Source organism: Suricata suricatta, chromosome 6 (genome assembly GCF_006229205.1).
Source record: "Suricata suricatta isolate VVHF042 chromosome 6, meerkat_22Aug2017_6uvM2_HiC, whole genome shotgun sequence".
Lineage (NCBI taxonomy): Eukaryota > Metazoa > Chordata > Mammalia > Carnivora > Herpestidae > Suricata > Suricata suricatta.
In genome coordinates this window covers 51,520,706-51,534,406 of record NC_043705.1, presented here as the reverse complement: position 1 = coordinate 51,534,406, position 13,701 = coordinate 51,520,706, and the positions used below count along the sequence as shown (strand labels likewise).

At 43.8% G+C, this 13,701-nt stretch overlaps 1 protein-coding gene across 2 annotated transcripts in view; it reads right to left on the bottom strand.

Annotated features, from left to right (window-relative positions):
- ARHGEF28 (Rho guanine nucleotide exchange factor 28) overlaps positions 1–13,701 on the bottom strand; it is a 237,089-nt gene that overhangs the window by 99,007 nt on the left and 124,381 nt on the right. The window lies entirely within an intron of this gene.

Sequence of the window (13,701 nt, the reverse complement as noted above, 5' to 3'; positions counted from 1 at the left end):
TCAAAAGAAAAATGCAAAGGAAATACCTGCCTTATTATGTGATTCAATGTCATCTCGTGTTAGATTGGGATACCATCTCCAAGATCAACAGTACCCAGAAGAATTTATCCTACACTTTGGGAAAGCTGCCCAAGCCAGGTCATCATCCTGTCACTGAGGGAATGACTACTGAGACCATCAATCTTGGTGGGGGTTGGGGGCGGGTACATTACTGTACAAAATCAGAAGACAGTAGCGACAATGGAAAATCCGTCTCCTCCCTAGATCTCTCATCCATAATCTGCCGAAGGAGATTTTCTGGGTCACTCAATGCAATAATTTATAAGATTGCCCCTTAAGACATTTTTAGTAAAACTCTAGAGCATCCATAGTTCCCACCTGCCAAAGAATACCAAAGGGTAATTGGATCTAGAAATGAACACCAAGGAACAAATGAAATTAAAGGAAAAAAGCTACAATGACTTTTTTTTTAACTTACATTTTCAAGATTTAAGATGTATTTAATCCCTTTCACTTTAGTAGCAAATTAAGTCAAAATTTACAACCCCCAAAAGGAAATCCTTTAGATTCTTTCTCAATGAGCATACAGAAATAATTTGCAATTAGAAAATCAGCACTTTGTCTTAAATTATGTCCCTTTTTTGGTAACATAGTGTATTTTTCCTTTGAGCATTTGTTAATAATACAAATTATGGCCTTTTTAAAACAGTTTGTCTTAGCAAAAAAGTTAACTTTACAATTCTGTTGATAATGTTTATTTTTACTATATGGTAGACTCAATATTTCAAAGACAGTATAAAGGTAACCAAAACTCAACTGCCATCCACATGGCTGCAAATTTTCAATTGGTAAAGGACAGTGCATTAGAGTTTATTAAGAGCATGGGTATTGGGCTGCTTGACTTCAAAGCCCTACTTCACCTTCTATTAGCTGTGTGACTCTGGGCAAGTTACTTAACCTCTCTACACCTCCATTTCCTGATCTGTAAAATAGGAACGATAACCTATCTCCTAGGATTATCATCAGGCTGAAGTGATTTGATAGTTTAAATGATTGGACACAATCTGACACAAAGTAAGCCCTATATAAATGCTTGCTAGTATTGCAGAAGTAAATGAGGTTGTACGGTTTTGATACTTTTCCAGAGTCTTGGTTCTTTAATAAGATGACTTCTGCCATAGTTAGAACTCTACATGTTTAAAACCAATCGTAGGAAATTGCAGTTTTCAAAACATGCTGTTTCCTATATGAAGAGCTTTTAAAATGGTGTAACACCCCTTATTTCAGATCTAGCTCACGTTAAGAAATTTTGTGAAGTTCATCCTCAAAATGGTAACCGAAAAACAAAGCCAAACTGTCCGTAAGATTTACCTCCAGCAACTCAAGCATGAGATCTCATGTAAAAGGGGAGATTATAAAAGAGCAAAGAATTAAGTCAGACAATCAGAGACAGTGTTTCCCAAGAACAAAGGGAGGATTTCAGAAACTATGATGTTCCAACATGATCAAGTGGCCTGGGGCCAGGTTCTCACTGCAGAGTGCGCAGAGAATAAACAGCAGCTCCAAGGGGATCCCCAGCTCTCCTGTCTCCTGTCTCTCTTATGCTGCCTGCTCGGCGATGTGATCAATGGAACTCTACAGGGACGCCCTTGAAACAGAAATGTGCATCAGCACTTCTTTGTTATACTAGATGCTCTGGTTAGGTAACACGAGAAACAAACGAGAGTAAGTGTATTTTACCCACAGAGAGAAGAGCTAGTAAAGGCGAGAAGGAAAAGCAAATATCTCCCTTTTTCCTGATAGTTAGAACTACCTCCAAGTGGGCAGGAAATGGTTACTAGCACAGACCAGCGGAGGGCCTCTGCAACCTGAGTTCTAATGAAATCCAACCCTCCCTAAGCTAAGGGCCCTGCAGCTTAAGGAATATGTGGCCCATTTGCCTGGTTATGTAAGAGACCTACACCCAGAGACAAACCAGGCGGCTTTTGCCAACAAGCCGCTGACCTGGTTTGGCCCACTCTGGGTGCCCGGCTCTTGCCTGCGCACGTCAGCAGAGGGCCTCTCAGTCCTGGGATCTCTTTACAATGTCTGCGCAGGCTAGTGTGTTTCTTCCCCTCATTCATTCATGCAGCTGTGCTTGAAACCCAGCTGTTTATGAATAGAGAAGGAGGATTTATTGAGAATGACTAACCACCACAAGACGAGTAAAGTGTGCTTTAGAGTTCAGTTCCCAGCACCCTCACCCCACTGAAACTGTGCCCCTCAGAACTTAGCGGTCAGTTCTCTCTGCTCACCTTATATGACCGAGGACAGCATTTGACACAGCTTAATGCTCCCTTTTCTCCTTGGCCTCCAGGACACGTTCCCCAGCCCTTCACCTTTCCTTCTCAGTCTCCCTCATCTTCCATATTTTAGCTGCAGGGTCCCAGGATCAGTCCTCCCACTTCCCTGTGCCTTTCTCCTTCCGTCTCCCGCATCCTCTGGATCACCTAACAACATGGTATCACATGCAGCTGTATGATAATGACTCCTAGTTTCCAATCCATCCCCAACCTCTCCCTGGAATAACCATGTGTGTAACATTTCCACAGAGTTTCCAGCATCCCTGAGCGTAAAACAGAACTCCTGACTTTCTCCCTTCTCTGTCTACTCCTCACAGTGAATGGTAAACTCTGCCTTGCCTTGGAGTCACCTTGACTGCTCTCTCTCACAACCAGATGGATCCACAATCTGACTTTTTATTCCCCTTCCACCTCCACCCACTGCCACGCCAGGGCAGGCGGCCAGCACCTCCTGCTCAGCCTGCTCCAAGATCACCGTCGCCCTAACTGTTCTCCTTGCTTCCACTTTTCTGCCCTTGATACCCCGTCCTGTACAACATACACAAGGCAATCCTTTTACAAAGAAAATCAAATCATGTCTCACCACTTCAAAATTCTCCAATGGCGTCCATCTCAGTTTGAGTACAAGTCAAACGTTACTACAACCTGCCGTGCCTTGCTAAGATGGTCCTGGGACGCAACTTTAACCCAGACCATGCATGTCTGAGGAAGGGGTTCCCCCACATATCCAAGAGACCCTCAAACACCGTTGAGTTCTACAATCAAACTCAGTTCTGACCCTTTCCACCCAGAGATAACGTCAGAATCCACACACTAAAGGCTCAGTCCTGGGTGACTGCTCCCCACTCCCAAGTTCAGATGCCAGTTGCAAGTCCAGGTTGTTACCTATACTTCCACTCAACTAGCTATAAATCAGAGGTTGCCATGACCCCCTCTCCTAGGTGTAATTAATTTGCTTGAGCAGCTCAAGGACCTCAGAATAACATTTACTAATTAAAGACCAGTTTATTAGAAGAGACTAGGACTCAGGAATAGCTACATGGAAGGCACACATAGGGCAAGGTATGGGGACCTTCCATGTTCTCTCAGTGCAAGGCTATCTTCATACCTCTTCCTGTTTTCCATCCAGATGTTCTCTGAATCTCCTGTCCTCTTCATTTCATTACATACACGTGATTGATTAAATCTTTGTTCATTGGTAGGCCGTGTGGGTGGCTCAGGAAGTTAAACCTCTGACTTTGGCTCAGGTCATGATCTCGCAGTTCATGAGTTCAAGTCCCAAGTCAGGCTCTGTGCTGACAGCTCAGACACTGGAGCCTGCTTTGGATTCTGTGTCTCGCTCTTCCTCTCTCTGCCCCTCCACTGCTTGCCTGCTCGCCCGCACGGGCATGTGCGCGCACTCTCTCTCTCTCCCTCTCTCACACACACACACACACACACACACACACAAATAAACAAACATTAAAAAAAATCTTTGGCCATTGATGACTGAACTCAATCTTCAGCCCATGGGGGCGGGGGGGGGCTGCTAAAAGTTCCAACCTTCTAATCACATGGCAACCAGCCCCCGAATCTTAGGTCTAAAAGTCATGTCTTTATTACATTCACCACTTAGGACTTCCTAAGAGTTTTAGGATCTCTTTGCCACAAAAAGGAGAAAGCCCAAATATGTATTTCCTACTACAAAGCACAATATCACACTTATACAACCTGCCCTTCCTGCATACTCACTCAACCTCTCTGAAGCCAGCCAGTTACTCTACTCCAGCTACTGGCCCTGCTATTCTATGCCTCAGGCCATTTGCACTTGCTATACTCTCTACCAGTATTGTTCATCCCCCTGAAAACCAGATGCTTTGTTTTCTCACTTTCATCAGCTCTCTACTCAAATGTTATCAAATAGGTTTTCCCAGGCCATTAGGTATATAAACAGCACCTCCCCCCACCACCTGCTTTCTTTTCCCTTATACCGTTAATCATCACCCAACACATTATGTATTTATTGTATATTGTGTTTCCTTCTGCTAAAATGTAACCTCCATCAGAACAGTGACATTGAATACTTTGTCTACTATATCCCCAGGGCCTTGAACCATGTCAGGAACATAACAGATTCTTAGTAAATATTATTTGAAGAAGGGAATACTTTTCATTAAGAACAGAAACCTTGTACTACATACAACTAAGAGACTATTCCCTTCTCACCTGACAAATCTCCTCAGATTCTGGAAGTTTTCTTGTGAGTTTCTCAGCTGTTCTTGTTCTACAGCTGGTTCTGAGGGGAATATTGCTTTCTTACTTTTTTCATTCATTCGTTCGTTCATTCCCTTCCCCAACACAGAGTGTCTCCTCACTACCAGCCAGCATACAACTTGCTGGGCCCTGCCCAGGTCCCTCAGCCTCCATCTCAGGCTCTTAAAAATATCTTGACAGACCACTTCCCCAGGAGGCCCCCTAACCAGTCTCTGAGCGGCCACAAGGCTGTTCTCCTCCTCTGAGCTCTTCCTGCCCGTTTTGTCCTATCTGATCTACCACACTCCAGAGACAGAAGTTGTATCTCGTTCCTCCTGGTGGGACAAGCAACTTCCTGGTTGGGGTCGGAGCTAAAAACAGATTCTGCATTGTGCGAAACAGCGCAGGTGCCGGACACTTCCTGTGCAACACCATCCAACATGCCCGCGGGCAGCGGCAGCCCAAGAATTCCTCTTCCATCTCTTTACTTTAAAAACCAGGTGAACGTTCTTTTATTAAAGGAATAATTGACAATCAGGCAAATTTGCAAGGTCAAGGTACGAGCAAGATGGGGGGGGGGCACTAAAACGGAGAGAAGAAAACCAGCATCTATTCAACACCTGTTCTGTACGAGGTAATTATACCAGGTGACACTGCTCTTAGAGCTAACACTGACACAGTGCTTTCTCTGAACAAGACACTTCCATTTTCTAGCTCATCTGATCCTCCCATCAATCTTTTGAAGCAGTACTATTCCTTATTTGCATTTTACAGAGTAAGAAACTATGGTGCCATTTAAGTGACTCCTGCAAACTAGTCAACAGCAGCTCTACGTGGGTACTCCGCTAGCTGGTTCAAAGTACTCTATTTAATAACTGGGCGTACTGAGTATCCCGTTTGAGCTAAATAAAATGGCATTTGAGCAATGTCTGGTATTTTCCCATTAGGAACTTTCATTAATGTGTTACAGTATGACCTGTGCCTACGTGTGTTTGCTCACTTCCTGAGCCGGTGCTTTCTGCCTCTGTAGATTTGCTGCCGGAATAGGACAGTCTGAGTCTCACTGAGAAAATTTTCACAGAACACTAAGTAGATGGCTTCATTTTGTTTAGCCACACAACTTACAGGGTAACTGAGCGCAAGACTGGAAAGATACACAGACATGTTAGCTGCTATCTTCTAGGTAATGGAATACAGATGGCTTTTAATTTCAACTCTCTACTTTCTGTATTTTCTATACTTCTAACAAGAACCATTTTTATATGTAAAACAAAACAAGACATAGGTTTTGCTTTAAAAATGAGCCTCTGTGAAAGAGCAGCCGTTCTGTGGAATCTCAGGCAAAATACCAAGTAATCAGTAAATTCCCCGTATCAGATAATATCCATGTAAGTGTATTAGCTGGAAACGTTTTATGCGAGAGTGCATAGTGCCATTCCAGTCCATCTGCCAGCCCAACTCTCCCTAACCACCTAAGGTGTTATCATGTTCGTTTTGTAGACAAGAAAGTTGAGGCCCAAAGAGAGTGATTAACCCACCAAAGTTATTAAGTGAGAGAAACAGAAGGCAAATGCTACCACCCGAGACAGCCTTTCTCACTGCAGCACACTGTCTCCAAATTCCCAAACTCAAAGAGGACTTTTGCCAAATTCTGAAACTTACAGATAGTCCTCTTGGCCAAGGGTCCTCATGTGCTCCACAAGAATGAAAAAAAAAACTCACCCTCATAAGTGAAAAGGGACATTCTCAGGGATAAACTGTCATTTATCTCCTTGCTTATTCTTCCTCTAAGTTTCTCGTCGGATTTTCCTGATATTAGTCTTGGCTTGGAAACATCTCTTGGCCTCCTTCTTCTGAGTTGGGCTTGAGGTTACAGAAAGGATCCATCCAAACTCTAAAATTATCCCCAGCCCAGGAATTTCCTGTGGGTCATATGTAAAATGAAGTTATTCTGAAGATGTAAGTGCACCCCAAGACGCACTTGGGAGAATCCAGGGACCTCTGCCTACCAAAACAGAGTGGATTTAATGCTGATCCAAATGCCTAATTCGCCCTCAAAAGTTCCTTGGCCTCCTGGGATCCTGTGAAAGAAAAGTGACACCGGGGACCCATCAGGCCACTTGACCTATTCTGTTAACAGTAAGAGCTGAGGACAAAAGCAAAGGGATTCCAGAGGCGCTGGGGTGAAAGCTGTTTTTCCAGCCCTTTCCCTCGGAACAACAGCTTACACGCCCTTCTAAACAACAAGTTACAACTTGGTACTTTAATATCAGATCCTAAAAGAAGCTCTATTCTGTTCTGAAAACCTAATTATCAAAATTATCCACGAAGAAAACAAAACAGGTCTTTTCCCTCATCATATACCAGAGGCACAGGAGGAGATGGGGAGGAAAGAGAAGACGGCAAGAAAATGTTGTCCTTGGAGAACAGTAACGATTTTCTCTCCAGTCTTTCCAAGTTCTCATTCCTAATTATTGTAGCACAAAGTAGCCTTCAAGAGCACGTATGTTTAAGTGTGTAAAAGCACTCTTAACTGTGTACCTTTTTTCCACACTTGCTTCTCCCAAGCCATCCAGGACATGCTCAGTCATGTGCTGTGTGTAGACTTGGTGTGATTAGACTTAGTCAGCAATTGCTTTCCTTTAAAATTTTTATTATTCTTTTTAAGTAATCTCTATGCTCAAAATGGGGCTTGAACTCGTGACCCTGAGGTCAAGTGTCCTCCAACTCAGTCAAGTGGCCCAGCAATTCCTTTCCTTCTTGATGCAGCTGAGGCCTAAATCAAGTCAGTCTACAGAGAGGAGCAACAAGTAAACTGAAGGGGTAAGGGGAAGGAGCACCTCATACAAGTACCAGGATTGAAGTGAAAGACTTCAAATATAGTGGGGCAGGACTCTGATGAGACCTTTGGTGGCAATTGTAGATAAAAAATACAAACTAGGAGTGCCTGTGGCTCAGTCGGTTAAGCATCCGGCTTCGGCTCAGGTCATGATCTCACGTTCGTGGGTTCAAGCCCCGCGTCAGGCTCTGTGCTGACAGCTAGCTCAGAGCCTGGAGCCTGCTTCGGATTCTGTGTGTGTCTCTCTCTCTGACCCTCCCCTGCTCGTGCTGTCTCTCTCTCTGTCTCTCAAAAATAAAAACATAAAAAAATACAAACTAACTGATGAAGAAGATGCTCTCATATGTCATCATCACAAGAAACCCTATGAATAATTCACATCCTGGATAATGTTGTAGATAAGCAGTGGCAAATAAAAGTGATTGTGTCCACTTCAAAAGTCACACGGAGCTCCAATTCTCCAGCACCCATCTGTAGAGCTATGTGTTTTTGCCCCGCTTAATATCCCAAAAGTAACTAAGTTCCACTATCAAAAAGGAACTATGTCAATGAAATGAAACATAAATTCTTTCACTTATTTTGAGGGATAATTAGCATTCGTTTCAGGTGAGCAATAATGATTTGATATTTTTATATATTGCAAAATGCTCACAGTAAGTCTAGTTAACATCCATCATCATACATACATTTTTTCTTCTTGTGATGAGAACATTTAAGATCTACTCTTACCAACTTCCAAACAACTGACTTATTTTTGTGGCCTCAACAAGAACATGTCGAATGAATGAATGATGAAAGCCAAGCACTGCCTGGCATTCCTTCTAAGTGTTCCGACTTTCTCCTGGTTGGGAAACTCTACTTGATTCCTGAATCCTGCCCCATTATCCTAAGCAACTCTGGGGACCTCTGGGTAGGGTAGCACGAATGATAGCTGGATATATTTGTTACAATTCATAGCTGGGGTTTTTCATTGGCAGGGACAAGAGAGATCAAAGACATGAGACATGTGGCTTCCTTGCCTGTGGGCAAATCAGGGTGGGTGGGCTTTTTGTGCTTCTATATGAGGTTCTGAAGGGGACCACCTTGCAGGCTGCCCCACACTTCACAAGGAAAACCACTGCCAAGAGCACTAAGAGGGAGAGTGAGGTCAGACAGCTTTCCTGAGCTGCTCCCAGTCGCCTAAGTGGAGGGAATGGGTCCCTAAGACCCCACAGGCCTGTGAGAGGACTATTAATGGCTGAGGAGAGTACTTGTGGCCGTCTATGCCCCCAGCATGGCACCAAGGAAAGGGCCCCAGAGGAGGTATTTTTAGAGGAACATCTGAGCCAGCAGCCTGGGAAAGAGATTCCAAGTTTTCTAAAGCATAACAAGGGTGAGGCCAAGTCAGTGAAGGAGATGTCACAGGAGAAATCCAGGCTAACACCAGGGAGAGGATACAGTTGCAGGACATCGGTCAAAGATGTCATCGCACCCCATAAAAAACATTCATGCTGCAGGGAAGAACCCAGGCCAGCAGATCTGTAGCAGACACCAGGAGGACTCACAGGTCATTAAAAAATTAGGTCTCCTTCTACCCTCCCTCAACTGCCCCCAACCTCACCAGAAAAATCACATTCTACACCGGCTTGGCCAGAAAGAGGATCGGAAAGAAATTGGATAAACTGGATATTTTACTTCAAGAGACTGAACAGTTAGCAAAAATAATGGTTTTTATTATTGCATCAGACCAAGTTTTCTGTATTAGACTAAAATATATCCCCACTGCCTAGAGTATAGGACTTAATAAAAATATCAGATTCGAAATAAAGGAATAAAGATAAAATTAAAAAGTATCTGAGTATAGTGTAAGTAAATTTGCACTACAATACACTTTAAATATTTGCTGACTGCTTTCTATGATCCAGACAGTAGAGGTGTGAAAACAGGCCACCCGGCTCTGTCCTCAAGGAATTCACTGTCTTAGGGTCAGACATTCAATATTAACTGCAATGCATTAATGAAGCAGCAATTATAAAAACATGCAGGGTGGGGCGCCTGGGTGGCTCAGCTGGTTAAGCGTCCGACTTCAGCTAGGGTCATGATCTCACAGTTCATGGGTTTGAGCCCCGCATCAGGCTCTGTGCTTACAACTAGCTTAGAATCTGGAGCCTGTTTTCAGATTCTGTTTCTGCCTCTCTCTCTGAGCCTCCCCTGCTCACGCTGTCTCTCTCTCAAAAATAAAATAAAAACATTAAAAAAAAACATGCAAAAGCCAGAATGGCAAGAAGGATAGAATTATGGACTCAGATGCACCCCTAAGTTTGCTGCAGCACTATTTACAAGAGCCAAGCTATGGAAGCAGCCTAAGTATCCAAATGCTGAATGGATAAAGAAGATGTAGTATATATTTGCAATGGAGCATTACTCGTCCATTAAAAAGAATAAAATCTTGTCATTTTGAACAACATGGATGGAGCAAGGGGTTATAATCCTTAGCAAAGTAAGTCAGAAAAAAAACAAACACCATAGAGCTCACTCATATGTGGAATTTAAGAAACAAAATAAATGAGTGAAGGAACAAAAAAGATTGACAAATCAAGAAACAGACTTCACAGGGTGCCTGGGTGGCTCAGTTGGTTAAGTGTCTGTTAATTTTAGCTCAGGTCACTATCTTACGGTTCCTTGAATCGAGCCCTGCATCAGGCTCTGTGTTAACAGTAAAGAGCCTGCTTGGAATTCTCTCTCTCCCTCTCTCTCTCTCTCTCTCTCCCTCTCACACACACACACACACACACACACACACACACACACACACACACAGAAAACAAACATTAAAAAAAGAAAACCTCCTAACTACAGATAACCAACTGATGGTTACCAGAGGGGAGATGGGTGGAAGGATGGTGGAAATAGGGGATGGAGATTAAAGTGTACACTTATCATAATGAAAAAATAAATTTTTAAAAAGTTTTAAGAAGGATGATGAACTCTGGGAATTCTGAGGTCTTGTGGAAAACAATAAAAACCTTCAGGCTGCATCTCACAGTACAAGTTGAGAGATTATATACATAATCTCATAAAAATAAAAGAGGGAGAGAAAAGATTTACTGAAAGCTTGTGAGGACATGTCACATAACCAAGGGAATTTAACACCCGAGCCTTGAAGGGGAGGCACCTGGGCCACAACAGGACCTCAGGGAAGAGAACGAGGGCCTGGAACCGAGTGGGACCCTATCACGCAACTGCTTCTCTCGTGACATGTCTGCAGCGGTTCCTCCTACCACAGAATGCTTTCTCCCATCAAATGGCCTCTACCCCCACCTTCCAGCACTGCCTCTCATGAAAGGAGCCAGGTCCCTCCTAACCCCGGCTGAAGACTCCCAAGGAAGGATTCTCATTGGCCAAGGAGAGGTGCTATGATTGGTCCAGTCTGAGCGGAATGATGCCCAGCCCACTGCATCCAAGAAGGCAAGGTCCCATGAAAAGGTGGCAGCATCATTTGGACCTATGGCCAGAACAGGGGAGGGCCCACCCTCTAAACAATTTGAGTGCTGTTCAGAGAAGGGAAGGAGGATGGTAGGCAGACAAAAATAATCATCTAGGCCAACCCAGCATTTGCCATCACTCTACATTTCCATAACCCCATGAGTCAACAGTGTATGAGTCTGGAATATTTTCCATCACTTTAATACATTCTATGTAGTGTGACTCTGCCCCTTTGGAGGGATCGCACACCTATTAAAACCCTACCAGGTCACCACAGGCTATTAAAATGACCTTTCAAACCAACAGTTTGAACTGCTCTCTTCATCTTGAACTTCAACAGTAGTTTTTCCTGACTTTTGTGGGATTTGTCACTCTCTGCCTTAATATATCTGAATAAACAACCATTGGTTCTTGCCTCAAAGTGCAGAGGTAGCGAGGAGTCCCTGAACACGGGGTAATAAACTGGAATAGTGTCTCCCTTCCACTTACAGGGATCAGTGCAGAAATCACCTTGCCCAAGAATTTAAACCAGCCACACACACACACACACACACACACACACATCAGTTTTAAATACGTGGCCAAGTATTTGTTTAACTAAACGGAGCCACGAGGGGTTTGTAACTATGTCGTTTGGCAAGGGGCTTATAACCGGCAACCTTTCCTCTGCCGATCAAGGTAGGCTTCCAGGCGGACTCTGAAATTAAAGCTGCCCGGCTCTCCAGTTAAACAGTATGTTCATTGTGAACGAGCAAAATCTTAGCAGATTATGTCACCTTCAATAAAATGCTTCTCTTCCTCAATAAGGATTTCTGTGGTGACCCAGTCCCCCTGTCGAGGTCAGGCATCCTTTTGGGGAATTCCAGAACTGATATACACATGCACACGGAATGCCTAGTATGTTCAATGAAACTTCATGAGAAGCAGAAGGGAAAACATGGATCAGAACAAGTAAGGCCATGAAATAAAAGTCACTCACCTTTAAAAATTATCTTTCGACCTTCTGAAACATCATCATACTCGCTGCGTCAGGGGATTGTTTTTCAGGTTATGTGCCTGCCCACCTCAATGAGCTCACAAGAAAGGGCAAAACAGTGGTCTCATGATTCTTATCTCAAATGCCAGCCAACTCACTCCCTCTGACTTCATCTTTCTGTCCGAGACAAACCTGTGAACTTTCCAGGACACACTGGAAGCTCTCCCATCCCATCCATTTCTCAATACACCCTGCCTCTTCCTCTCCTCGGCCAACTACCCAGTGCTGCACACCTCTGGCCATCTCTTTCCACCCAAATGACAATGTGTGGCACTACTGTATACAGTAGGGGAATGGAACTATGAAGACATAGAAACACCTCTACCACTTAGCTCCTCCCAAGTCTCCACTGCTACCCCTCTTTCTAGTCAATGATTCACAAAAAAAGGGAGTAGCTAATATGGTGAGACAAAATGGCACCCACTGAATATAGGGAGCTACTCACTGAAGTTCACCTCCATCGAAATGGGGTACAAAAGTTTGGGAGTAACAAAACCTCTCGAGTCAATGTCCTTGTTGTAGGACTGGCTCCTCAGTCACTGGCTTTGATCTTGGACCCCTCACTTCCCTACTCTGAGCCTCAGAGCCCCCAACTAGTAAAAGAGGCAGACAACTGCACCTATTTAACATACAGATCTTTTACCAACTCACATGAAAAACGCTTCATCTGGACATCACTCGTGTATTCACTCTCCTTCCTTATTACACCATTGGTGACTGTTGCTGCATTTCCGAGTACGACCATAGCTTCAGTTTCCCCTCTTATAAGCCAGACGTAGTATCTACCTTACAGAGTTCTTTTGAGAATCAGGCATCATTATGTCAAGTGCCCACCACAGCTTCGTTACCAGTGGCTATGATAATTAATAAAGTACCACACAAATCTTATTTTGACTATGGCTACAGAAGACATGGTACTATCGAAGCTCTCCAAGGCTGTGAAGCTTTTGGATACAAACTGCCTCCTTTGGTAACTACAGACTGGTTTTGCATGAACAAATGGGGGGGAAGGCCCTCTTTCATACTTTGTGTCATTAGAGAGGCACAGAACCTCAGCTGGAGTAGGAGAAGTGACAGAAGTTGCCTAAGTGGATGAAAGGCACAAAGAATAGTTTATCACTTCCCGGGCCCTGGTGATGCGAATTAAAGAATACACTTTAAAAACTAAAGAATAATTATGGTTAACTTAGTTAAGGTCCAATCCATGGATTTCTTCGCCTTTGATTTACAAACATGAATTTCCTTCGTTCAGCCTCCTACTGAAACCAACAAAACAAAAGTCCAGGCATTCTTCGAGGCTCTGAAGCAGAACGGCCATGGATTCTAGCCACCGCAATCATTAACCACACATCTCCCAGGACAGCTTGTCCTGGCCGCAAAACGACGAGGGGCAACTTTCAAGAATCCCAGGATACTTCTGAGGCAGCTTGTTTTTAAATGCTTTCACTCTCTGCTTACATCACATTCCCTTCTAGACACGGACATTTCCAAAGGCATGCTTCTAAGTTATTCCTTTTCTCTTCCATGAAATCCAAACCACCTTAATTTTAAAGAGTGACAAAAATCATTAGATCATCCTATAAGAGGCCAGAGACCACAGTTCTGGCACAAACAGGTCAGAGGGCTGAAAAATTCCAGTTTCCTGGTGTCTCTTTCACTATACAGAGGGAACATGTCTGAGTCCCATGAGACATGCAATCCATTCTTGATGCTAAGATCCCTGTAAGCAGGGACAGTACCTGTCTGGTTCACTGCTTTGCCCCACCCTCTACGACAATGCCTGCTCT